General features: G+C 34.9%; 1 long non-coding RNA gene across 1 annotated transcript; it reads left to right on the plus strand.

The window, feature by feature from the left end:
* Positions 1–441: 441 nt before the first annotated feature.
* On the plus strand, positions 442–13,637 carry LOC140511222 (uncharacterized). The gene is made up of 3 exons (XR_011969471.1): positions 442–546; positions 11,606–11,776; positions 13,471–13,637. It is a non-coding gene; the product is annotated as an uncharacterized lncRNA (long non-coding RNA).
* The last annotated feature ends 12,382 nt before the right edge of the window (positions 13,638–26,019 follow it).

Below are 26,019 nucleotides of genomic sequence, written 5' to 3' on the forward strand. Positions count from 1 at the left end.
TATGTGTTGTCTTGAGACATTACATTACATTATGCTTGAGACCAAGAACGCTGTGTTTTTAGTGCATGCATGTGGGAACATATTTGGTGTTATCTGTATCTTTCCTGGTTAGTACAATGTCTGACACATAGCAATAGCTTAATTATCAGTTGCTGATTGAGTGACTGAAAACATATTACTGTGGGAATGGCCAAAGAAGGTTTTGTGGAGGAGATAAAACTTCATGAATATTAATGGCTAAAAAATATAGTAAAGATCCAATGATTTTCAAACAGCATGTGAGTCATTTTCTCATTTTTTTCAAGTTCAATGACAATGATCAACAACAATAACCTGCTTTGCAGGGAATCTTATGACTGTGAGAGTCCTGAGAGAACATCTTGTTCAATCTCTTCATTTTTATGAATCAAATTTTATATAAATTAACCCAAGAAAGGGTCCATAGAGCTCAAGGGACTTGTCCATGTTGCTACAGAATGAGTGGCAAAATTGTTACCAGGCCACTTATCTCCTGACTCTCAAGCTCCTTCCACCCTGTCAGACAAGGTACGCAGTCATGTAAAGTGTTGTTGATGTTTGTATGTTCTACCCTCTCTCTTCTTTGCTAAATAATTATTCAGGGACTAATTTTAAAGCAAGGATTTGGGGTTTATCTTAGGGCAAGGGAAAAGAAAATTGGGAAAATTTTCGTTTGGAGAAAATGTACAGTTCAGCTGTCAAATGTCTCAAAGCAAACTGGTTGAAAATACTTGACACTTAAAACTTCTTATTCCAGGACTTACCACAAGAGTAAGCATTTAACAACAGTTGCTTAAAATAGAAAATGCTCTAGTATAACTGTTTGGCTTAGCAATCAGAGAGAATTCAAATTTCTTACTAAAACCCCACACTGTCCTTTTTTGCTCTGAATTATAGTTCCTGCTTTAAAAAAATTACCAAATTTACTTTGTCTCATTGATCACAGCACATTCTAATATTGGTTTTCATTTTTAGAATTAACATTTGTAAATGTGGACAGGTTGAGGGGCAAAAACATAACATGGAATTCGCTATCATAGATACAGAACTAGAATGAACCTAAGAAATTACCTTCATTGAATAGATTATTGGAACTGATGGCAAAAGAGAGCAAATAATTTGTCAGAAATCACACAGACAGCAAGTGCAGAGCCATGATTTAAACCCAGGTCTTCTCATTTCAAATCAAGGGAATATACTACATGATGACATCATCACACATCTCCTCTATTTGTCTTACCCCTTTTCTTTACACCTTGAAGTTCCACTAATTAATTCAATAAACATTAAGTGTTTAATATATACAACACATTTTGCTATAGGATAGACATAATGATGCATTAGACGTGTCCTAATATAGCTTCTAGATGTCTGAGACTCAAAGCCCATGTCTCTTTCATGTGCTCTTACTCTTCTTTTTGCTTTGGCCATGTTTTCCTCATTCGGATTTATTACTATACAGATAAAATAATTCACTGTGATGTAATAAACATAGGGGATATAAACCTAAACAGCATGTCACTCACCTCTACACTGTCTATAATCTGTTCTTGTAATATTTGAGCTTGTCTCTACCTCTTAGAATTCCCAGCTTCCTTCAAGATTCAGCTAAGACCTGATGTCTGCAATGCCTTAGTGGATAGAGGGTTGTGCATGGAGTCAAGTTCAATTCAGATATTTAGGACTTAAAATTGATCTATTTCACTTTCCTCAACTGTAAAATGAAGATAATAACAGTAGCTACTCAGGTTATTTTAAGGATCAAATGAGATAATAATTGTAGAGCATTTAGTACAGTGCCTGGTACATAATAAATGCTATATAAATGTTATTAGGTCTGCCCTGCTTCTAATGACACCCTCTAAAGTTACCTTCCATCTGTTCTGTATGTATGCTTGTATCTACATATATTGACAATATATTGATATGTACAAACACATTACATATCTGTATATGTGCACATATACACACATGTATATATGTATTTATTTATTTGCATGTTGTTTTCCCCACGAAAATGTAAGTTTTTGAGGATAAAGACTGTTTCTGCTTGTCTTTCTCTCCCTTAGTGAGTACCTTAGTACCTGTCACCTCAGAACTTAGTAAATACTTATTAGGTGACTGATTCGTTCAGGAAATATTACAATATCTAAGGGAAAGCCTCCTGTTTTGGGTTGATACTTTGTATAGGATTTGCAAATTAATGCTGGCAAGAATATTCCATGATGAGGAGGTGAGGGTTATTTGCTCTCTATATTAGTGGAAGGAGTGGTTACATGAATGAGATAATGAATCCCTCTAAGTATTACAGATTTCTGTTTGCCCCTAACATCTTGTTGCAATGGCAAGTAAAATGGGATCTTTTTGCTGTTTTTGCTTTACTAAAAGTACCTCTGATTGAATAATATGATTAAGGAGGATCATTCCCACCCATTGATGGGTTTGGCCATTGTGGGAAGCTTGATTAGGGGAGTTGCTTTGGAGGAGGGTCCCAAGAACCTTTTTTGTTTTTCCATTGAGGCACTGGGTCAGACAGTTATGCCCTCTTTGGGGCTTACAGATAAAAGTGTCTCTTTGGTCAGAGAGACTCTGGGAAGCCACTAAGAAGCCCCCACCTCCCTCCCCAACCCAACCTCCACTCCACCCTGGTAAAACCCAGAAGTTGATGTTTTCCTCTCTGGTAACTGTGTATGTATGCAATGCTCAGATATTTTGGAAGCATGTCTGCTGACTTTTGATTTCTCTGTATTTTCTCTGAAATTTTGATTTTTTCCTGATACCTGTAGTTGATTAAAATGATTGTTAATCCCTTGAAAGCTGCTTTCCTTTTATGAATGCAGATCTAAGAACCTGTGGTAACAGGTCCCCCCTGTATATGTTGAGGTGCTTACTGTTACACTTGTAAAGCCATCTATCATCAACTATCTATGAAGAATCATATACTAAGCACATAGTATGTGTCAAGCAGTACGGAAGATACTGGGTAGACAAAGCCAAAAATGAAATAGGACCTTCTCTCAAAAGGCTTATATTCTATCACTCTCAATCATTTTTTTATCTTTCCCTCTTTTTATTGCCAAACTCCTAGGAGGAAGAAATAAAAATTATTTACAATTCTTACTTCCAATAATGTTCTCAATTTACTTCTTAATTCCATGCAATCCAGTTTCTAAAATTATTACTCAACTGAAATTGCTCTCTACAGAGTTATCAATAACCTTTCCATTCCCACTTTGTAAAAGGATATGAGGAAAGAACTTTCAGAAGAAGAAATCAAAATTCTCAATAGCCATAGGAAAATGTTATACATTCTTGATAATTAATATAAATTAAAAATAAAACAATTCTGAGGTAATATGTGACACCTACCAGATTAATTAATGTGACAGAAAATGAAAATTAGTCCTTATCCTCCATGTCTTCTGTGCAATATTGACACTATTAACTATTTCCCCTCCCTCAGTAAGCTGCTCAATCTCAGTTTTGGTGACACTGCTCTCTCTTCATTCTTCCCTTACTTATCTGACTGCCTTCTCAGTCTCCTAGCCTTCCATAGTCTGGATCAAAATATAATCTTGACTACCTAATTGTGGATATGCATCCATATGATCTTTCCTCATTCTTTTTTTTCTCATTTTATCCCTTTTTTCTTCCCATGGGTTTGATTATTATCTATATTAAAATGTCTCTCACACATATCCATTTATAGTATCTCTTCAGCTCCAGCCACACTTCTCCAACTCCTAAAAATAATTTCAAAGTAAACGTTCCATGGATATTTCAAACTCAGCATTTCAAAACTGGGACTTTTCTTCCCCCCATCCCCAGAAGCAAACCCTCTGCTCAAGATTCTTATTTTGTTGAGTGTACTGTTCTGTCACCAATGCTCAAACCTGAGTCATTTCTACCTCTCCTCCTCCACTGCCCCACCTCCTCACCAAACCCTATGAGTTGCAAAGTCTTGTTATTTCTACTTCCATATGTCACAATCATCTCTCGCATCTTCTCCCCATTTATACAGCAACTACCATGGTGCAGACGCTCATTACCTCTTTGTTAGTCTATTGCAACAGCTTCCTAATTTGTCTCCAGGCATCAATCTTCTTCCCTCTCTAATTCTTCCTCCACACAACTGTTGACATGGTTTATTTCAATTTTTAAAGTTCTATTTAATTTTATTCTTCTTAATTTTTCTTTTATTTTCATTTCTAAATCTTCTCTCCCTCTAGGCCATTTCTCACCCATTGAAAAGGCAAGAAATATGATATACATTTTCAAAATAAAGTCATGCAAATGTGATTTCACATTAACCATGTTGCAAAAAGAAAGAACATTAAAGAAAGTTGAAAAGAAACACTTCATTGTGCACTCAGAGTTCATAAATTTTCTTTCTTAATTTGAATAGCATTTTTTTCTCATCTTGACTCATTTGGACTAGCCCTAAATCACTGTATTGATCATAAGGAACTAAGTCTTTGCTGTATTAAATGTTCTCCTACTTCTGCTTACTTCACTTTGCATCAGCACATGCAAGTTTTCCCAGATTTTTCTGAAATCATCTACTTAATCATTTCTCATAGAACAATCAATAGTATTTCATTAAAATTATATACCACAACTTGTTCAGTCATTCTCCAATTGATGGGCATCCTCTCAATTACCAATTCTTTGCCATCATAAAAAGACTTGCTATAAATAACTTTGTGTGTGTCCTTTTTTGCTTTAATATCTTTGATGTATAGATCTAGTAGTAGTGGTATGACTGGATCATACTATGCAGTTTTATAGCCCTTTGCACATAGTTCCAAATTGTTCTTCAAAACAGTCCAGTTCAATTTCTGGTTCCAGGAGCCAGGATGGTGGAGTGATTGGTAATTGCTATCTCCCTCCCCTTGTTGACCTTGACAAGCCCAGAGAATATCTCTCCAGGAAAAATCCTGCAACAGTGGGAGCAGCAGAAGGGGTAAACATACTCTTAGCCTATGAGGCTAGAAAGATGGCTAAGGAGGGTTCCTCTTGCTGTGGCTGAAGGGATCAGAACTGTCCTAGACAGCCCCACCTCAACAAACCAGGAGAAGATCCTGAGCCCCAAGGGTGTGAAACCAGCAACTGTCAAGACCAGGACCCCAGGTGTTCCTCAGCACCCCAGGGGAATTTGGAAGACACTAGCACAGATGGGATCAGCAACTGTTGAAGTTGCCTATGCTCTAGCTTAGCAGAGGAGACCTCCTGTGTCCAGACCACCCCTCCCGCACACTTAACGAGCTAGCTCCAGGGTAACTGTGGGGAAACCCAAAAATACCTCACCTGGCCTCTGCTTTCAAACACCAGCCAGCTGAGCATCAGGTAAACTGCAGCATTTTAGCTTCTAGCTGAAAGAACCAGAGGCCACAACACACAAAGCCTCTAGTTTTAGGCACTGTGAGACAGAGCTCCCTGTGTCACAGATGCAGGGATCTATTTTAAAAGCTAAGAAAAGGGTAATTATTATAAGTGAGAAGCAAAGTAGAAAAGAAAAGACCACAGAATCTTTTTATAGGGACAAGGACCAAAACACAAATAACAAAGATGTCAGCATGGAGACTATACTCCTATCTGACACTTCAGAAGAGTATATGAACTGGTCTGAAGCACAAAGACTCTTCTTGGAAGAGCTCAGAAAGGATTTTAAAATGCAAATTTTAGAAATGGAAGAAAAACTGACCAATGACTTTAAAAATATGAAAAAGAGAAATTACAGAAGAATTTAAAAGGACAATTGGACAAATGGAAAAGGAAGTACAAAACATAACTGGGGAAAATAACTCCTTAAAAGGAACAATTGAACAGATGATAAAGGAGAAGAAAATGTAAACTGAAGAAAACAAATTTGATAAAAAAATAGAATTGGGCAAGTAGAAGCTAATGAATCTATGAGATATCAAGAATCAGTCAAATAGGACCTAAAGAATGAAAAGATAAAGAAAATGTAAAATATCTAATTGGCAAAACAACTGACCTGGAAAATAGATACAGGAGAGAAAATCTAAGGATTATTGGTCTATCAGAAATCCATGATGGAAACAAGAGCCTGGACAATGTCTTCCAAGAAATAAGCAAGGAAAATTGCCCAGAAGTTCTAGACCTAGAGGGTAAATAGTCATAGAAAGAATCCACAATTCATCTCCTGAAAGGGACCCCAAACTAAAAGCCCCAAAGCATATTGTTGCCAAATTCCAGAACTATCAACTAAAGGAGATAATACGACAGGCAGCCAGAAAGAAACAATTCAAATATCGAGGATCTACAGTCAGGTTCACACAGGTCCTTGCAGGTTCTCTATTAAAAGATCAAAGGAATTGGAAGATGATATTCCGTGAGGCAAAGCTGCTGGGACTACAGGCAAGGATTAATTACTCAGCAAAGGTGAGCATAATATTTGAGGCAAGGAGATGAAAATTCAATGCAATAAGGGATTTTCAGACCTTCTTGATGAAAAGGCCAGAATTCAATAGAGAATTTGATCTTCAAATGCAGGTCTCAAGAGAGGCATAAAAAGATAAACAGGGGGGGAAAAAAAACCAGTCCAGTTCACAGCTATACCAACAGCACATTATTGTACCTACTTTTCCACATCCACTCCCGCACTAATTTTCCTTTTCTGTCATGTTAATTTGGTAGGTGTCAGGTATTACTTCTGAATTATTTTATTTTGCATTTTTCTAATTATTAGTAATTTTTAGCATTTTGTTATGGCTGTTGATAACTTTTGTGTCTTCTTCTGAAAACTTCCTGTTTATGTCACTTGACAATTTATCAATCAGGGAATTGTTATTTTTATAAGTTTGGCTCAATTCCCTATGTATTTGAGAAATGAGACCTTTATCAGACAAGTTTGCTATGAACAGTTCCCCTAGTTTCCTGCTTTCTTTATAATTTTTGCTGCATTGGTTTTGTTTGTACAAAAAAGTTTCAAGTTAATGTAATCAAAATTATGCTCCTTGCTTCCTATAATCTTTTCTATTTCTTGTTTCATTATAAAATCTCCATAGACCTAAGAGGTAATTTTTCCCCCCTGTATTCCCCTAATCTGCTTGTGATAACACCATGTATGTTTAAACCATTACTCTTACCTTGGAATATGATGCTGGTTTACACCTAGGTTCTGCCTGAATACTTCCAATTTTCAGAGTAGTTTTTGTGGGATAGTGAGTTATTAGCTCAATAGCTGAAATCTTTGGGTTTATCAAACACTAGCTTACTGTGGTTATTTGCTTCTACATAACATCTGCTTAATCTATTCCATTGATAAGCTAGTCTATTTCTTATTCAGTATCAGATTATTTTTATGATTATATTATTTAGTAAAGTTTGAGATCTGGTACTGCTAGGCTGTTCTGTTTCACTTTTTTTCATTGATTCACTTGCTGTACTTGATATTTTTGCTCCTCTAGATGAATTTTGTTACTATTTTTTTCTAGCTCTAAAAAACATAATTATTTGGTTGTTTGATGGGTATGTCATTGAATAAATAAACTAATTTTGGTTATAGTGTATTTATTATATTACCTCAGCCTATTCATAAACAATTAATAATTTTCCAGTTGTTTAGAACTATATTTGTGTGAAGTGTTTTGTAATTATTAATGATATTTCTAAAACATATATCTCACCATATCATTCCCCTCCTCAGAAAGCTCCAGTGGTTCCCTATTAGCTCTAAGATATAAAATAGGTTTTTTTGCTATTTAAAGTTCTTCAGAATCTGGTTGTAACCTACCTTTCCAGATTTATTGTAAATTCCAGGCTTTACGAATTGCTAAGAACTCTATGTTACAAACAATTCATTGTTTCTTATTGGCTCTTACTCTGCATGGCCAATCCAATGCTTTTAGCTTCCCTAAATTGGAGTTTCTAGTCATGGTCCTTTATCACTTCTTAGCCCAAGGGCTTTAATATAAACCACGGGAGATTTATAGGTGCCTCAGTCTATGGTAGATTACTTCCTAAAGTTCACACAAGATCAGGGTCAGAAGTATCTCATTGCGTTCTGGGATTGTAACTATTTAATCTTATTTATATGTGTTCTATATGTTACATTGTAGTCACATACATAGTAGAAACAAAAAGCATTTTTAAAGCTCTTTTTACATGTCTGGCAATGTGCTACTTTTGGGGATATGACAACAAAAGGGAAACAGTTGTAGCCTTCAAGCAAGCCCATTGGGGAAAACAATGCCTATACTTTAAACAGATACAAAAAAATTTCAGGAAAATTACTAGTCACTGAGTGTAGCAGGAAAGATGATGTAAGAGATGGCTCCCAAGAAAGCCTTCAAAGGAAGGCAGCTAGTGATTTTTAGAGGCAGACTGTATACATTCTTTCTCTCTCTCTCTCTCTCTCTCTCTCTCTCTCTCTCTCTCTCTCTCTCTCTCTCTCTCTCTCTCTCTCTCTCTGTCTTTGCAGGTTTTTCCATGTGCCTCGAATAGAGGCCCTAGTTGTGGCTGCCTTTTTCAACCACTAGCTTCTCATTTAAGGAGGCTAGCTACGTTGGACAGATCATGAAGAGGTAGGGTCAGTTGCTGGGATTATTTGGGCTAAATTGAGGTGCCAAAGGCAGGTGGTGTTGACCAGGTCAGCAACATGAGTTAGTGCCAGGACAATAATGATAGTTTCTTACATTTATTTTCACGTTTACAAAGCTCTTAGCTAACAATTACTCTGTAAATTAACATTATCCTCATTTTACCCATGAAGAAAGAGACTCAAAGAGGTTAATCTAGTGTAATTCAAGGAATAAGTGGTTTGGGTTGGGATGAACTGAATGCTTTTGGATTGGGGTTGAAAGGTTGTCTTCCACAGAACTCACAAATTTGTAGCATTAAGGCCTGACTATAAAGTCATATTGCTTAAAGTAATTTCCTTTCTCTAAGTCTCAGTTTCCCTATCTAAAACTGAGGGCACAAAACTAGATAATAATAACTGACTTTATATAATGCTTTAAAATGAGCAGACACTTAACATTCATTATCTCATTTAAGTAACCATATGCTAAAGATACCACAGGTATAATTATCCCCATGTAACAAAAGGTAAAAGCAATGATTTCTAAGGTCTCTTCCAAGTCTAAATCGATTTCTATGATTATGCATTCATGTTATTAAGCACAATCTTACAGTTTGTATTTGAAGGCTGGGCAGCTGTGTGGGTGGCTTCTGTGCTCTCTAGGAAAAATGAGTATATACAGTATAAGTAATGGACACATGCATATTTGGAGAAGGTCTGTGAGAGTATTGGAGAAGAGGGAGTGGAAGTGCTTACCATGTAGACAAGCAGGGCTAGAAAAAGCCATCCCTGCTCTCTTTCTGCATAAATTTGATTTTAAGCTCATTTTGAAATGCAGCTTATTCATAATTTTACTTCTGATGTCTCTAAGACAGGACTAGATATTGTAGGTCAACATAACTTTGGAAATAGTAAGGAAATCTTTTAAAATTCTTAAAATTCTTTTCAATACCATCACTGTAAAATTGTACATTTTCTTGAACTGATAATTCTTTCAATTCCTTTTTTCCTCTGAACCAAGATACAGAAACACAATGGTAGAGATCTGTGAATATATAATTACTTTGCCTGTATATTAAGAAGTGAACATAACCAGTGCAATTTTGTGCTGTGTGTGTAATCTTTCTATAATTATTACAGGAACCAGTCTTTATAAGGCAAATATTGTTTTTCCTCAAATGGCAACCTCAAAGAGGAAAGTGGAAAATAAGATTGACCCTCCTCTCAAATATAAACCCTCTAAATGTTTAAATGTATTTTGGATTTGTTATGTCTATTATTTTCCACCAACTACCCCAAAAATTAAGTTCAGATTGTATGGTTACAACTATCTAAACAGGGACCTCAGTCAAATCTAAGATTAGCCAAACTAAATGAGGAAAAAAAACTGAACTACTGTGAGCAAAGCACTGTGCTATATGCTGGAAATACAAGCAGACAATCCTTGTACTAAAGGAATGTATTATAATTTACTGATGTAAAGAGGATAGCATGTAATATGGAGAAAACCAATATAGTACACTCAGGGTGAGATGGGGTGAAGGAATGATCCAGGCAAAAAAGATATGGTGATATTTGAGGAGGGAAAGAATCTAGCAAAGTAAAACATGCTATTGATGTCTTTACTCTCCTATTAGGTATCTCCCTATCCTTTTAAATCTGTAAGGGTATTATGAAAGTTCACAATATGCCAACACCAAAACAAATTTCATTTGACCCTGCCACCACCTCAAGGTATCATTTCATCTTTCTTCATCCCTTTCCCCTAAAAATAATCTGATCATCTCTAACTCTCTCTCCCTTACATACTCATATTTCAAGCTAAATCTGTTTCTATCCCCACCATCCACTCCCACCAAAGTTACTAATGACTTCTTAATTATCCAACCAATGGACTTTAAAAAAATCTTTTTGGTCTTTGATATATGTAGTATTTAATGGTGTTCAGTATATTCTTTCCCTTGGTGATCTATCTCATCCACTTCTACGATTTCAATTATCTCTACATAGATGATTCCCAAATAGATATCCCCATCTTAGCTTCCTCACTGAGTTCTAGTTTTGCATTTATAACTTTATATTTGTTATCTCCATATGAATGTCCTGATAGATTATCAGACTTAATATGATCAAAAACCAAATTTGTCATCTTACCATTGAAACCATTCCTTCTGCCAGCATCTCTCTCTCCCCTCTCTCTTTCTCTTTCTCTTCTCTCTGTCTCTGTGGCTCTCTCTGTCTCTCTGTCTCTCTGTCTCTGTCTCTGTCTCTGTCTCTCTCTCTCTTTCTCTCTATCTCTCATGCACACACACGCACACACGCATACACACATACACGGTGCTTTTTAGCACTGATGAATTGAGTTTCTCTTCTAGGAATTCCCTATATCACTGAAACCACACATATATTCCTTATGCTTACCTATTTATTAACTAAGATCCTCTACCTCTTGTATCATGTAAACAAGATATAATGATGTAACAGATATTCCTTTCTGTCCAAAGTTATGTAAATTAATACTCCAGTGTATTGTTATCACATCAATCAATATTCCATGGAACATTGACAATCATACCCATTCATACTTTCTCATGACCCTTGATGATTACAATAAATACATACTCATGATGTAGTTTGAATGGAGTAAAATTGTCTTTCCTTGGTTGATAGAAAGTTTAGTGCACATAGAATTACTTTAGTATCAAAGAGTCAGGCCAAGATTACAAGGATATAGATGCAACTGAAGATGGTGGTGGTGGTGGTGGTATGCATGTATTTATGTATGTGTGTGGGGGGGTGGGGTGTGAGTGGGTGAGTGAGAGAGATATTTTGTGTGTGTGTGAGGTTAGAATGCTATATAGAATATCTTTACTATTTTTTGATGTTCAACGAAATTCTACCTTCTAGCCCAATTTTGATCCTACTTCCCTTCTCAGCCTGGTGCATTGTCCAGTGGTGTTTCCTTCCTCTACACTTATACACTTTTTGCCCAGATCATTCATTGTGGCATTTACTAACTTTCTGCTCTGTCTTCTTTTCCAGCTGTTTCCTGGGCCCTGAGTTTCTATCCTGAGCATGACTTCAAATCACAGGAATATTATCTTAGAGGTCTTGTGTATCTCAAATAACATTTCTGGAATTGATTTGAACTTCCATATCTTTTCTCTCTTTCAAAAGAAACATGATGGAAAATGTTGAGAGTGTCAGAAGGAGGTCAGCCAGATTTCAGATATCTAATTCTGAGTGATATTTATCTTTATATGAAGTGCATTTTGTGTCCCTGCATTCCCTGTATTCTGAATCAGAATCTACAGCCCCCAAAAGCATATTTGTATAATGTAGGTGATTGGTTTTTCCCCCACCTGAACTTTGTCGAATATGTGAGGGACTCAGCCTCTTCATTTTATAGATAAAGAAACAGAGAATAAAATATGATATGTAAAGGATTGACTCAAACATCATGAATTCATAATTAGCATAGGATTTGACCCCAGATATTCTAATAATAAAGTCAATATTCTTTCTCAGACAAGATTAGTTTCTTTCATCCCATAGCATCTTTTCATCTTGACTTCTAGCAATTCTCACATCAAAGTGTAGGGAAACAGACACACACATACACACACACATATGCATACGTACATACACACACAAACAATAAAACAAACCCTCAAGCCAAAAAGGGTGACTTACTCCAGAATCATAAAGTGGACCAGACTGGAATTTATATCTTTCACCTTCACTCTCACTCTCCAGAGGGTTAGCTAGGTAGCACAGTGGATATAGTGCCAACACTGGAGTCAAGAGGACCTGAATTCAGTCAACCTCAGACACTTATAACTGTGTGACCCTGGCAAGCCACTTAATTGAGGTTTGCCTCAATTTCCTAATCTGTAAAATGAATTGGAGAAGGAAATGGCAAACCACTCTAAGTGCTTTTGCCAAGAAAACCTAAAATAGGGTCACAAAGTGTTGGACATTACTGAAATAACTCAACCTTATACATCACTCTCAAATGACCAGATTCCCATCTTTATGTCTTTCTTAAACATTCTTATCTAAAATTCTTTGATTGAGTGATTACAGATTGCTCTATCTTGAATCTAGCTATGAATGAAAACTGGGCTTGTAATCCTGAATTAAATTTTTGTCCACGTTCTGCTGTTCTTGAAACAAATTCAAGCTAATGGCAGTTTGATAAGAATAGAAACCTATGTGTCAGACCTGCTCCTGAGAATTTCCAAAGCTCAGTGGGAATCTATTCTTGGAGTTTTGAGAAGGTGCCAGATTCCACTCATCACTTGATCAGAAACTTAAATTGGATTATTTTTTATTTTGTTAGTATTATTAAATTAACAGTAACAACATTTCAAAAGAGCTTTGATTTCATTGTTGAAGTTATGTTCTTCACTGATGAAGTTTAACATCTTAGCTGACATTAGTAGATGACCTTCTTAAATTCTTATGCCTATGACAACAGCAGCAACATTGATCAATATCTGAACATTCTAATCTTTGCAAGGCTGCTCTGTGAATTAAGTGCACCATTCAATGCTGGACTCTTACTCAAAGTTGTTCTTTTTTGTTTTTTCTGATTTGGTGGGACCTTTCAGATCTAGTGCTCCCATGCCACAGTATTCCAGAATCTAGAGTCAACTTCATTAATCAATCAACAAGCCTTTATGGAATTTCTATCATTTTACCATCACTGTGATAGATCCTAGGGATGGTGAGATAAAATAGAAGCAGTTCTTCTTCTTAAATAACACATATTCTGTACCATAATGAGGCTGCAGAGGATTTAAATGATGGGATAATGATAGCGATGATAATAAGGAATGTTGTGTTTACATATTATTTTTATAGAGTAATTTAATTTCCCTTCTTTTGTTTGTTCATTTTTACAGTATCAGAGAATCTTAGTGTTAATACCATGGACGTCATTCAATTTACCTCCTATCTCCACCATTGATATGCAATTTCTCATTCTTTTCATAATATATTTTCTCACTATGAATTACCAGAAAAATAGTCTGATGAATAATGCTTATAACATTTATTAAAATAAAGCATTCCATTTACCATCTCTATTTTAGTGTGTCTAACCACAAAGTAGTTTTTAATATTTTTGGTATATACACATACATATAGATATAGATATGTTAAGTACAAAGATATATATAAATATGTATATGTATACATATGCTAATATATATACTATAATATTCATATTTTATATACATGTAATACACTTGCAAATATTCCCAAACTAAATATTTCAGTCAGAAACTTGAGAGTTGGTTGAGGAAGGGAAAAGAGAACATATCATCATGGATTTGCAGCTAGAAGGAACCTTTAAAGACATCAAGTCCAACCTACTTATTTTATAAATCAGGAAATTGAGGTACACAGACATTTATTCACTCCTAAGGATCACATGTCCAATAGCATGATAATACCAGCTGTATTAACATTAGAAGATTGTGAGAATCAAGTGAAAAGGTATTTGTAATTATTTATAAATCATTAAGGGCTATAGAAATGCCACCATTACTAAGAACAAAGACATGTAAGGGAAAAACTTTTATAACTCTTTATTGTATTATAGAAACAAAATTTGCCAAGTCCATTTCCTGCCTTCTTCATCTCATAATCAAGGAAGAAGAACAAAGAGTTGTGGTGTCTTGGTCAAGTAATTTGTCCTCCTCTGAAACTTCAACTTTCCCATCCTAAAATGAAGTCATTGGTACAGATACCTTAAGAGATTTCTTCTAGTTCTGACATTCTATAGTCTAACGTTTCTTCTGACTCTGACATGGTATGTTTCTTTAAGGAATATTAAGTAGAGAAAAAATTGCCACAGAGATTTCCAGATTATGAAATGTCTTCCCCTCACCACTTGCTGAAATGCTGATAAGGAAGATTATCTGTGTTTTATTATCTTACAAATCGAGGCATTTAGATGGTACTCAACAAACAGCAAATCATTCAAGTGGCAAACCTGCAGAAAGGAATTTTTAAAAGGCAGTCCTGGCAATGTTGTTGAACTCATCAAGGCAAGATAATGTAATATACAACATTATGCAATTATGCCAAGACTAAAAAGGCCATTTTGACATACTCCTTGTGAATACTATTTCTTGTTGACCTTTGATCTCGATGATGTGGTGGTTGACAGTCTTGTTTTTGCTGCTTATGAATGTTAAATGGAAAAACTGGAAAGGCAAATAGCAGCCCTGCTGTGCAGGTTTTGAGTATTTTACTTTTAGGATTGTACTGGGGGAGGGCTGCTGATTCTTGGGGCCTAATTAGAGTAAGTCTAGAGAAGGGTGAACTAGATGTTCTAGAAATGATTATTCAGGAAATAGATTGTTTAGCCTAGAGAAGAGAAGAGTGAGGGATAACATAATAGGTGTCCTCAAATATTATAAGGGCTATCGTGCAGAAAGGGAGAAGTCTTAGATTGTCTTTAGAAGAAAGAACTAGGATGAATGGGTGGAAGTTAAGGGAATGTAGGTTTCCATTTATCTTAAGGAGGTCATTTCCACTCTAAAACAGAATGGTTTCCCTCTGTTGAGAACATAGTCTTTATCATTCAAAATGATCAAAATACAGCTAGCATGCGCATTTCTCAATCAATTAACAAGTATACATTAAGTACCTAGTATGTGCCAACTACATTGATAAGTACTAGGTTCAAAAATAAAACCAATCAAATAGTCCTTAATAGTAAGGAATTTACATGTTCTTGGGAAGACGTAAATACTATTATATGTATAATATGCATGTGTGCATGCACATACATATGTACACACAATTTTCTCCCCATTTACATGTTAAATTTTTTTAACATTTGTTTTTCTTAAGTTTTGAAATTCTATTTCTCTCACTTTTCTCCAAAACCCCTCCCCCAGAAAGTTTCCCTCCAATTCAAATATTCTATTCTATTCTCTCTTGAAATACCTCTTTAGAAATTAAAATAATGCAATTGAATAGCATTTATTCAGCACCTAGCACAGTGCCTGACACATAACAGACTCATCAAGTGAAATCAAATCAAGGTAAACTAAGTCAACCTAATCTGGGTGTTGATTACAAAAAAACCAGAGTGAAATAGTCCCTGCTCTCTAGGAATGATCATTGTCTTGAGGGTGGATTACTACATGTATACAGATGAGTATGTGCTAAAGAAGAGTACTTCTTTATTAAATATTAATTTATAGATTATTTTAAATATATTATAGATATAAATATAATGTTTTACAATATATTATGTTATATTAAATATAGATTATATTAAATATAATCTATTTTTTAATTTAATTATTTTTGTAGAGTAAAAACATTGACAATAGAGGAAGACCAGGAAATACCTCATGTAGGAGATGATATCAATGCATCTAAGTTCCAAAAATAGAAATTTTTGTCTTCTTTCCAAAAGACAAGATCATAAACCAACTTCAAGGAATAATGTATCATAATACATTTGCTATACATGAAAAAATAAAGTAATTTATTAAACATTTATTATAATCATAGAATTTGTAACAGGAAGGAATTATTTAGTCCAACTCCTCACTTCACAAATTCTGAAACTGAGGACTTTCTTTACACATGAATCGACTTTCTCAAGATCACAAGGGAAAAAAGCAGAGGTAAAATTCACAAATGGATCTACTGGCTCCAAATACAAGCCTCTTCCTGCTGCAACATGATTATGCAATGTGGGAGGCACTGGGTATGTGTAGGGAGGATTGGGTGAAGGATCAAGGAATGTATGATGCCTTCAAAGAGTTTCGGTTCTGGGTAGATAAACAAAATTAAAGCAACTTAAAGTCAGCCAGACATGGAATTTGGAAAGCATAAAGAAAGTAATGAAGCTCATATTTCTTACTGATAGTCAATCAGACCAGAACTTTGTTACCCAAAATGTTTTATTTACCACTAACTCATCATACACTATTAAAAAGAGTCCTGGATGTGCAGTCAGAAGACTTGTGTCTGGAAACTGACTGAGACTCTCAGGGAACCATAGGTGAGGTCCCTTAGTTTCTCCTAGAGGTTAAGGGTGCTCATAGAGATTATAATAATTTTACATACATAATAATTTTAAAAATTAACTGATGCTGAGTAAAATAAAAGTTAAACCATGTCTAATTTCCCCCAGAACACCAAATGTTAATAATCATGGCTGTCCTTGGTCCAGTTCTGTATCACTGGATAAATACGATGTATGGTACACTGTAGGTATAACTTTTATCATGAGAGTAATTCTTTGATTTTTTACATTGATTAAATAGACAGCACCCTGAACGGTTGTTTTGTTTGCTTATTTGTTTTGAATTTTTTTTTATTATCAAGCATTAGCACTTAAGTTTATCTGTGAGAAAAATTCTTATAAAGCTTAGAGTATTATATAAATGTTATTAGTAACACATATGTAGGCTGGATACTTATTCCAAAGATTTTACTTTTGCTCATAATAGTTTTGCCACTCCATTTTATGAAAGATCTTCATTTGTTTTCCTAGTAATCCCTTCTGCCACCACCCCTAACAAACTAATGTCATCATTATCATGCAAAATTTTAAAACATTTCAATGCTAACCTAGAAGGATGTTACCCAGTTTAATTTCTAAAAGTATTCACTTGATGTCATTCTAAGTTAGTTTTAGTAATTTCCAAATCTATCCTCTGAGTACAAAGATTTGCTATTGCTGAGGACATTAAAAAAAGCTTTTTATGGGAGTACCAGGTTATGTCATAGAGGGCTTGGAATACAAGGTTGAGCAGCTTCAAATTTTATCTTCTAAGATGATCATGCATGGTCATTTTTTTTTTTACAGTAGTAGAACTGCACATTGAACAAAACCAGTAAAATTATTATAAAATATTTTAGTTTTTATTTAATTATTATTTATTTCATATATATGTATATATATATATATATATACATATATATATATATATATGGAGAGAGAGAGAGAGAGAAGAGAGAGAGAGAGAGAGAGAGAGAGAGAGAGAGAGAGAGAGAGAGAGAAGGAAAGAAAGGGAGAGAGAAATCCAAATTATCTCCCTCCCCACCATCATTTCCCCACTAACTGAGGTGAGCAATTCATATGTATCAATTATACTTATGAAATTATGTCAAAACTCCTTATTAGTCATAACACACACAGAATAAAACAAAAAGAAAATAGTGAAAAAGTTATACTTCAATTTGCATTCAGAGTTCATCCCTTCTTTCTCTGGAGGCGGATAGCACTTTCCATCATGAGTCCTTTGGAATTTTCTTGGGTCCCTGTATTAATTAGAGAAACTAAGTCTTTAACAATTGATCATCTTTACAATTCTATTGTTACTGTGTACAAAGATCTCCTGCTTCTGCTTACTTCATTCAGCATCAGCTCCTATAGGTCTTCCACACCATTTTTCTTCACCCCTCCCCACTTTTTTCTGAAAAAAAAAGTCTTTGTCATTTTTTATAGCACAATATTACTCCATCAAAGTCATATGCCACAACTTTTTTCAATTATTCCCCAATGGATAGGTATTCCCTCAGTTTTGAAATCTTTGCCATCACACAAAAAGGACCTATACATATAAGTCATTTTTCTTATTCTTTCATGTCTTTGGGATACAGACGTAGTAGTAGTGTTTCACAATCAAAGATTACATACAATTTTGTAGACCTTTAGTCATATTTCCAAATTGCCCTCTAGAATAGTTTGACCTGTTCACTCTTCCACCAACATTTCTTTAATGTATCTATTTTTCCCTCATCATTTCCTGCATTTGCCTTTTGATAAGTGTGAAATGGTACCTTAGGATTGTTTTAATCTGTATTTCTCCAATCAAAATGTTTTGGAGCATTCTTTCATATGACTATAGAGAACTTTGATATCTTCTGAAACCTGCCTGTTAATATTACTTAATAACTTATTAATTGGGAAATGATTATTTTTTTTTAGATTTGACTTAATTCCCTATATATTTGAGAAAAGAGACCTTTATCAAAGAAACTTGCTCTAATTTTTTTTGACATTACTTCATTGTTCATGATACCTCAGAAGAGTACGGCTTCCCTGATTATTTCCTTAAATTTTGATATTATTGATTTTGCTTTGTCTGAGATCATAATTCCTATCCCTGCTATTTTTTTACTTCAGTTGAGCATGATTTTGTTTCTTTCCCCTTTTATAACTCTGTTTTAAGTTTGTCTCTTATAAACAACATATTGTTGGATGCTGGTTTCTATTATTATACTTGGCTATCCAATTCCATTTTATGGTGAATTCATCCCATTCACATTCACAGTTATGATGATTAAATGTGTATTTCTTGCCATCATATTTTCTTCTGTTTATCCTCCCCCACTCAGTGTCTCTCTGAATCTCTCTGAATGTCTGTCTGTCTGTATCTGTCTGTCTCTGTCTGTCTCTCTGTCTGTCTCTGTCTATCTCTGTCTACCTTTGTCTCTCTCTGTTTCTCTCCATCTGTCTGTCTCTGTCTATCTCTGTCTCTCTATCTCTCCTGTCTCCTTAAAAGCATGTTTGGATTCTGATGACTGTCTTCCTCAATCTGCCCTCACTCTTATTCTCCCTTTCCCTTCTCTTAACCCAATTCTCTACTATTTCTATGTTGTGTAAGAGGAATTTCCATACCAATCTCATTGTGTGTGTGTGTGTGTATGTGCGTGTGTCTATACACACAGAGATAGATAAATAGATAGGTAATACATAAGTGATACACATAGGTGATGCATATATTTCCCTCTTTAAACCAATTATGATGAGAGTGAGATTCTAGCAGTCCTCCATTTCCCTTTCCACTATGAAAGTTATTCTTTTTTATTATATCTCTTTTATATGAAGTAATTTTCCACATCCTACCTTCTTCCTTCCCTTTTCTCCCAATGCATCCCTTTTTCTCACCACTTAATACATTTCGGAGATCATCTCAATATTATTGAATCATTCCTGTTCTCTCTTTCTACATCTAACTGCTCTAATAATGATAAAATTCTTAGGATTTAAATTTATCATCCCATATAGAAATGTAAAGTTTAACTTTATTGGGTATTTCATGCCTTTTCTTTCTTTTTTTTAAAACTTTTTTCTGCTTCTCTTGAATCTTATATTTGAATGAAATTTTCTATTTAGCTCTAGTCTTTTCAACAGGAATGCTTGGAAATTCTGTATTTATAAAATGCCATTTTTTCTTTCTGCTGAATGATTATTCTTAGTTTTGTTGAGTAGGCTAGTCTTGGTTGTACTCCCAGCTTCCTTGCCTTTCAGAATATCATATTATATGCCCTTCTCTCCTTTAGCATGGCAACTGAAAAATCTTGTCTCATCTTGACTGCAACTTCACAAAATTTAAATTGTTTCTTTCTTGTTGCTTTCAATATTTTCCCCTTGAGTTGTGAAGTCTGGAATTTGACTATAATATTCCTAGAAGTTTCTCATTTGAGAATCTCTTTTAGGAAGTGATTGGTGGATTCTTCCAATTTTCATTTTTTATCCTCTAAATAAAAGATATTGGAACAATTTTGTCTTATATTTTCTTTTTTTTAAAAATTAATTAATTTATTTATTTTTAATTTATTTAACTTTTAACATTCATTTTCACAAAATTTTGGGTTCCACATTTTCTCCCCTTTTGTCCCCTCCCCCCACCCCAAAACACCGAGTGTTCTAATTGCCCCTGTCTGCCAATCTGCCCTCCCTCCCTCCCCACCCCTTCCCTTTGGAAGGCAAGCAATTCAATATAAGCCAGATCTGTGCAGTTTTGCAAATGACTTCCATAATAGTAGTGTTGTGTAAGAACTAATTATATTTCCCTCCATCCTATCCTGTCCCCCATTACTTCTGTTCTCGCTTTTGATCCTGTCCCTCCCCATGAGTGTCGACCTGAAATTACTCCCTCCTCCCTGTGCCCTCCCTTCCATCATCCCCCCTACCCTGCTTATCCCCTTATCCCCCACTTTCCTGTATTGTAAGATAGGTTTTCATACCAAAATGAGTGTGCATTTTATTCCTTCCTTTAGTGGAATGTGATGGGAGTAAACTTCATGTTTTTCTCAATATGATATCTAGCCTTTTTCTTGTGTCTTTCAGGTAGTCCAATAATTCTTTTAAGAATATTTCTTTATTTTAAACATTTTTTTTAAATTTTAAGTTCAAAATTCTCCTGCTCCCTCAAATATCCACTGAGAAAACAAGCCATATCATATTAATTATATATGTGAAATCATGCAAAACATATTTCCATATTAGCTATTTTTCAAAAAAGCAACAAAATAAAAAGAGAAAATTATGCCTCAATTTCTACTCAGAGTTCATCAATTCTTTACCTAGAGATGGATAACATTTTTATTAATCATGAATTCTTTAGAATTGCTTTGGTTCACTGTATTGATAGGAGCAGTCAAGTCTTTCACAATTGATCACCATCATTACAACACTACTGTTATTGTGCACTATGGCCTTCTGGTTCTTTTTACTTCACTTAGCATCAGTTCATATAAATCTCCCCATGTTTTTGTTGTTGTTGCTGTTGTTGTTGTTGTTGTTTTGATCTGATCTGCTTTTTTCCTGAAACATCCCTCATCATTTCTCATAATACAATAGTACTCCATCACAATCACAAACCACAGCAATCCCCCAATTGATGAGCATTCCCTTAATTTCCTATTCTTTGCCATCCTAAAAAGAGCTGTAATAAATATTTTTGTACATATATATTTTTTTCCTTTGATCTCTTTAGAATATAGACCATAGATAGTCCTTTCAGCATAGTACCAACTTGTTTTCCAAAATGACTGAAAGAGTTCATAGCTCCACCAGTATTTTACTAATGTAACCTATTTTTCCCCTCATCCCCTTAAGCATTTCTCATTTCTGATGCATGTGAGGTGACCTCAGATTTGTTGTAATTTTTATTTCTCTAATAAATAGTGATTTAGAGCAATTTTTCATATTAATAGATATAACTTTTATTTCTTCTGAAAACTGCCTTTTCATATCTTTTGACTGTGTCAATTGGGAAATGGCTCATATATTTTTTATAAATTTGACTCAGTTCTTGGTATATGTTTGAGAAATGAGGTCTTTATTGGAGAAACTTGCTGTAAGATTTTTGGATATTATTTCATACATTTTTAAGGAAAAAAAGGTAGTTTTCTTGATTGTGTCTTTTAGTCATGTCTGGTTTTGCTTTAGGACAGCTAGGTGCCACAATGAGTTGATTATCAGGCACTATTTTAAAGTTGTTTTGATGGGAATGTTAAGAATACACTGCCTGGTGGTTGCCTCTACTTTGTCATCTTGGTTCTAACTAAATTATTTTTAATACCTGAATTTAGTGGCATAAAATGAGATAAAGCTGATTTAAAAAAAAAATCTGTTTTCAAATTGACTTCATTCTACATCTAATATCTGAAACAAATTTAGTAAAAATTATTTGTTATTAAGAAGAATTTTCTAATTGGTGATAATATTATATATCAGAGTTTAAAGATGATTCATAACAATTCACTCCTTTTGTGAGGAGCACAAGCACAAACATATTGTGGAGAATTTAAAGCAGTACATGAACCAGAGGTCCATGTGATAGACAGTCATGTGTGGGCAGTTATCTGCATCACTAGAGGGAATATCCAAGTTGGAAATAGCACAAAACCATTTCAAAATTTGTCTTTTTAAAATTTTTATAGTACAGGGCTTTTGGGGGAGATTATCATTTTGGGTTGGGATGCTTTGAAAACTCGAAGAGCTTTATTTTAAAATTTGTTATGTTTTATTTATAGGTAGATTTTAGATTTTGCAGAAATTATATGTATGCATGTGTGTGTGTGTGTATAATAAAATCTTGGGTCTCCTGAGGTCATATGGCTTTGTCTTGTCTCGTTTAAGTTTGTGTAATCTTAAATCTTGGGTCAAGATTCATATAAATTTTTATCATCTATTATTGGCATGTTTACAGCCAGGACTCCAACACTGTCTTTCCCACTTGAGCTTAAAGAGGAATCCTACAAACAATTGGAAGAAATATTGTCATAACAGAATTTCATTAGCAATTGGTTTGGGGTATAACGTGTGTTCAGAGAAGACTAGTACTTTTGGTGTTGTGGCAGAAAGTGGGGTGGAATTTGTTTGTTTGGAGTTGTTTTCCAGTCTCAACCTAGATTGTGAGCCCCTGAGGGTTCAGTCACCTTTGAGGCTGATAGTTCATAGCTGTGCTGAGTCACGTGGATTTTGTGCCTACTGACTATGAGCCAATCAGAAGCCAAGTTTTCTTTATATATACTGGGAAGTTAGTATTTTATTTTGGGGGTCTGCTTATGAGAAAGGTCTTGTGATTGTCTGGTTGAGACTCTGAGTGGCCATATGTTCAGACACCCTGACTACTCAGATGAAAAGGCTGTCTCAATCCAGGGATGTATGTAAATTGTATGGCAAAATTGCTCTGATTCAGGCAGTAAGAACACTGTCATTTTAATATGTCATTTTAAGGAGAAGACACAGACAGGACATAAGAATTGTATGTGGTGCAAAGTGCTGGGCTGATCCTAGACTTATCCTCTCCAAGCTAAATATTCATATTCAACAAAAGTGGTAGGCCAAAGGCAAGAAAGCTACCAGAAGATTTAATGTCAATAGATTAGTACATTTCTCTGAGCATGAACAGTTTCATAATAACTTGGAGGGAAAACTGAACCAACACATGCATGGTAACAGTGGAACACAAAAGTGGTGGGTAGCTTTAGAAGATTTGATGCACAGCACTGCATTTACTCATCAGAATACTCACAAACATCAAGACTGATTCAATAAAAAAAAAAGGATAGGGATGGGGAAAAATAAGAAGCTGCTAAACAAAAAAGAAGAACACCATTGGGTTTATAACAGAATAGTTCATCTGTCTTTAAGAATGAAGCATTTAACTCCATCAAAAGTAAAATTCAAACAAAGCTTAAAGAAATGCAGGATTCTTGGCTCAGTAAGAAAGCAGAAGTCAGTTTTATGCTGATAATAACAATCCAAAGTGTTTTTATGATGGTCTGGAGACTATTTATGGGTCAAAGACCATTGCCATATCTCAACTACTCAGCAGTATTGGAACTACATAGGTACTGGACAATGAGGACTTTTCTTGAGTTGAGCTACTGCTAAGCATTCAAACTCTACTGCAGAGAGTACATCTCTGATGGGCTTGTAACGTTTGTCTAAAAGACTATTTTACAGAGAACACACACACAGGAAGCATTCACATGGAAGTCAGAAGGCACTCTCTTGGTCTCTCCAAAGAACTTTGAGACTGAATCGAGACATGGAAGATACTGGTCAAGCACCATCTAGCATGGCATGCTCACATCAAAGAAGGCACTGTGCTCTTCAAGCAAAGTAGAATTGAAGTAGTTCCAAAGAAATGTGAGATGCTCAAATTTAGAGACATCTCCACTCTAGCAGTTCATGAAGGTTATTTGTGTCCAACCTGTTGTACAACCTCCCAAGTTTGTATTGATCCAATTAGCCACAGTTGGACACACTGTACCTTGACTCCTACATAATGATGTCATATTGGTTCTCTTTCAGAATGAAGTTACAATAATCAGCATTTGGTGTTTAAATTTGGTTCATGGATGTTTACCTTATTGTAAGAGTTTTTATTATAAACATTTGTTTTCTTTTCTCTTTAACTTTATCACATTTATGTAATTATTTGTAGTTGTCTTTCACATTTAACAAATAAAAATAAATACAGAAATGTATAAATATATAGAGTAGGTGCATATACTATGCAATAAGAGTGGCAATAAATGTCCATTGCCAGGTGCTTTTGAAGGCTGATTCAAGACTAATTGGAAACCTAGTTTCCACTGCACACCACTGCATATGACCAGGACAGAAGGAGGAGAGGTTGGGGAAAGTTAATGAGATAGTGCTCCCAAAGCTTTTTTGCCTTCACCTTGTTCATGACAAGTCCCCTCAGTGTCTTTCATGGAGTCTCATGGTTCTACTGAAAGTGGTATATAAAATGCTACTTTCAGGAATTGGGGATCCAAAGGAGATTCAATATTGATTTGGCCATAACATATTGAATGCTGTGCTCTGACTCTAGGGAGCAGAAAGAAGAGAATTTTGAAGGTATTAACATAATCAGTCTTCCTTTTCTTGCCTAATTTCTTCTTCCTAATCTAAAGCATAGGTCTGATAGCTTTGACAAAATCCATGTTTGACTGTGGCCTTAATTAGTGACCATTTCTGCTACCTCTTCTGGTATTTTACTGACTCTCAGAAGAATCTGATGAAACCCTGGGACCCGACTATTGACATAAAACTACCTTTATTTTTTTTCAGTATTTATTTTTTCAATATTTTTCATTATTTTATTTCCCCAGGGAGGTAGTACTGTGGGTAGAACCCAAATCAAGTGACAAGATCTGAATTCAAATTCCATATTAGACACTTAGTATCTACATGATGCTTTTTAAGTCACACAAACTACATTAATTAATAGTCACAGCAGTAAGAAAAGTTCTAGATCAAGGACTGAAGACTTGACTGCCCTTTACTTGTAAAGCCATTTTCTTTGTTAAAACTTCAATTTCCTTTCTGGCAAAATAAATGTGCGGTAGGGGTGGAGAGTAAAGAGATGGATTGAATTACCTTGGAGGTCTTTACTAGCTTTCAAATTTTATACTTTTAGTCATTTCAGGAATGAGATACTGTGCCTAATCTTGGCAATCCTGAGCTGGTTGATTACATGCATGCATGTATATGTATGTAACTATGCATACATACATATGCATACTAAATCTAACTATTGAATTCTATTTTCCTTTAATTTTTCTCTGATTATCTAAAGAATAAGAACTTCCTGAAAGGAAAGGCAATTTGGAGAAAGATAAGAAGAGGGAGGAAATAGAAGTGGAAATGGAATAGGAGCAGCCAGTGCATTCTCAGAAACTACCTTGGTTTTATTTTTTAATATATTCATGAATATATAAACACATGCATGCTAACATTTACATACACCTAAACTCATCTATACATATATTTGTATGTGTATGTACTACTAACCACTCTGGCTGTCAATGCTTCAAAGCCAGGTAAGTTCCATTTCACTTCTCCCCCCAGGGTTCTCTACTACCTTTATAGGAAATTCTAGGGGATCTAGACTCTCTGAAAATGGCTCCAATTTCAACCAATAGTGTTCCCTCAATTTTATGTATATTATACACACACACATAATGCATACATAGATATACATATCTTTATGTATACACAAATAGATAGATATGTATATACAGATAAATATAAATACCTATATCTGTAGAACTATTTATAGATATAGATTATATAGACATGCTCCCCAATACATGAAATATAGCTTGTTTCCCTCTAACCCTAAGCCCTTCCCTTCTTCATTGTCTGGGGAGGGAAAGGGGCT

The sequence above is a fragment of the Notamacropus eugenii genome, chromosome 6 (genome assembly GCF_028372415.1).
Source record: "Notamacropus eugenii isolate mMacEug1 chromosome 6, mMacEug1.pri_v2, whole genome shotgun sequence".
Taxonomy (NCBI): Eukaryota; Metazoa; Chordata; class Mammalia; order Diprotodontia; family Macropodidae; genus Notamacropus; species Notamacropus eugenii.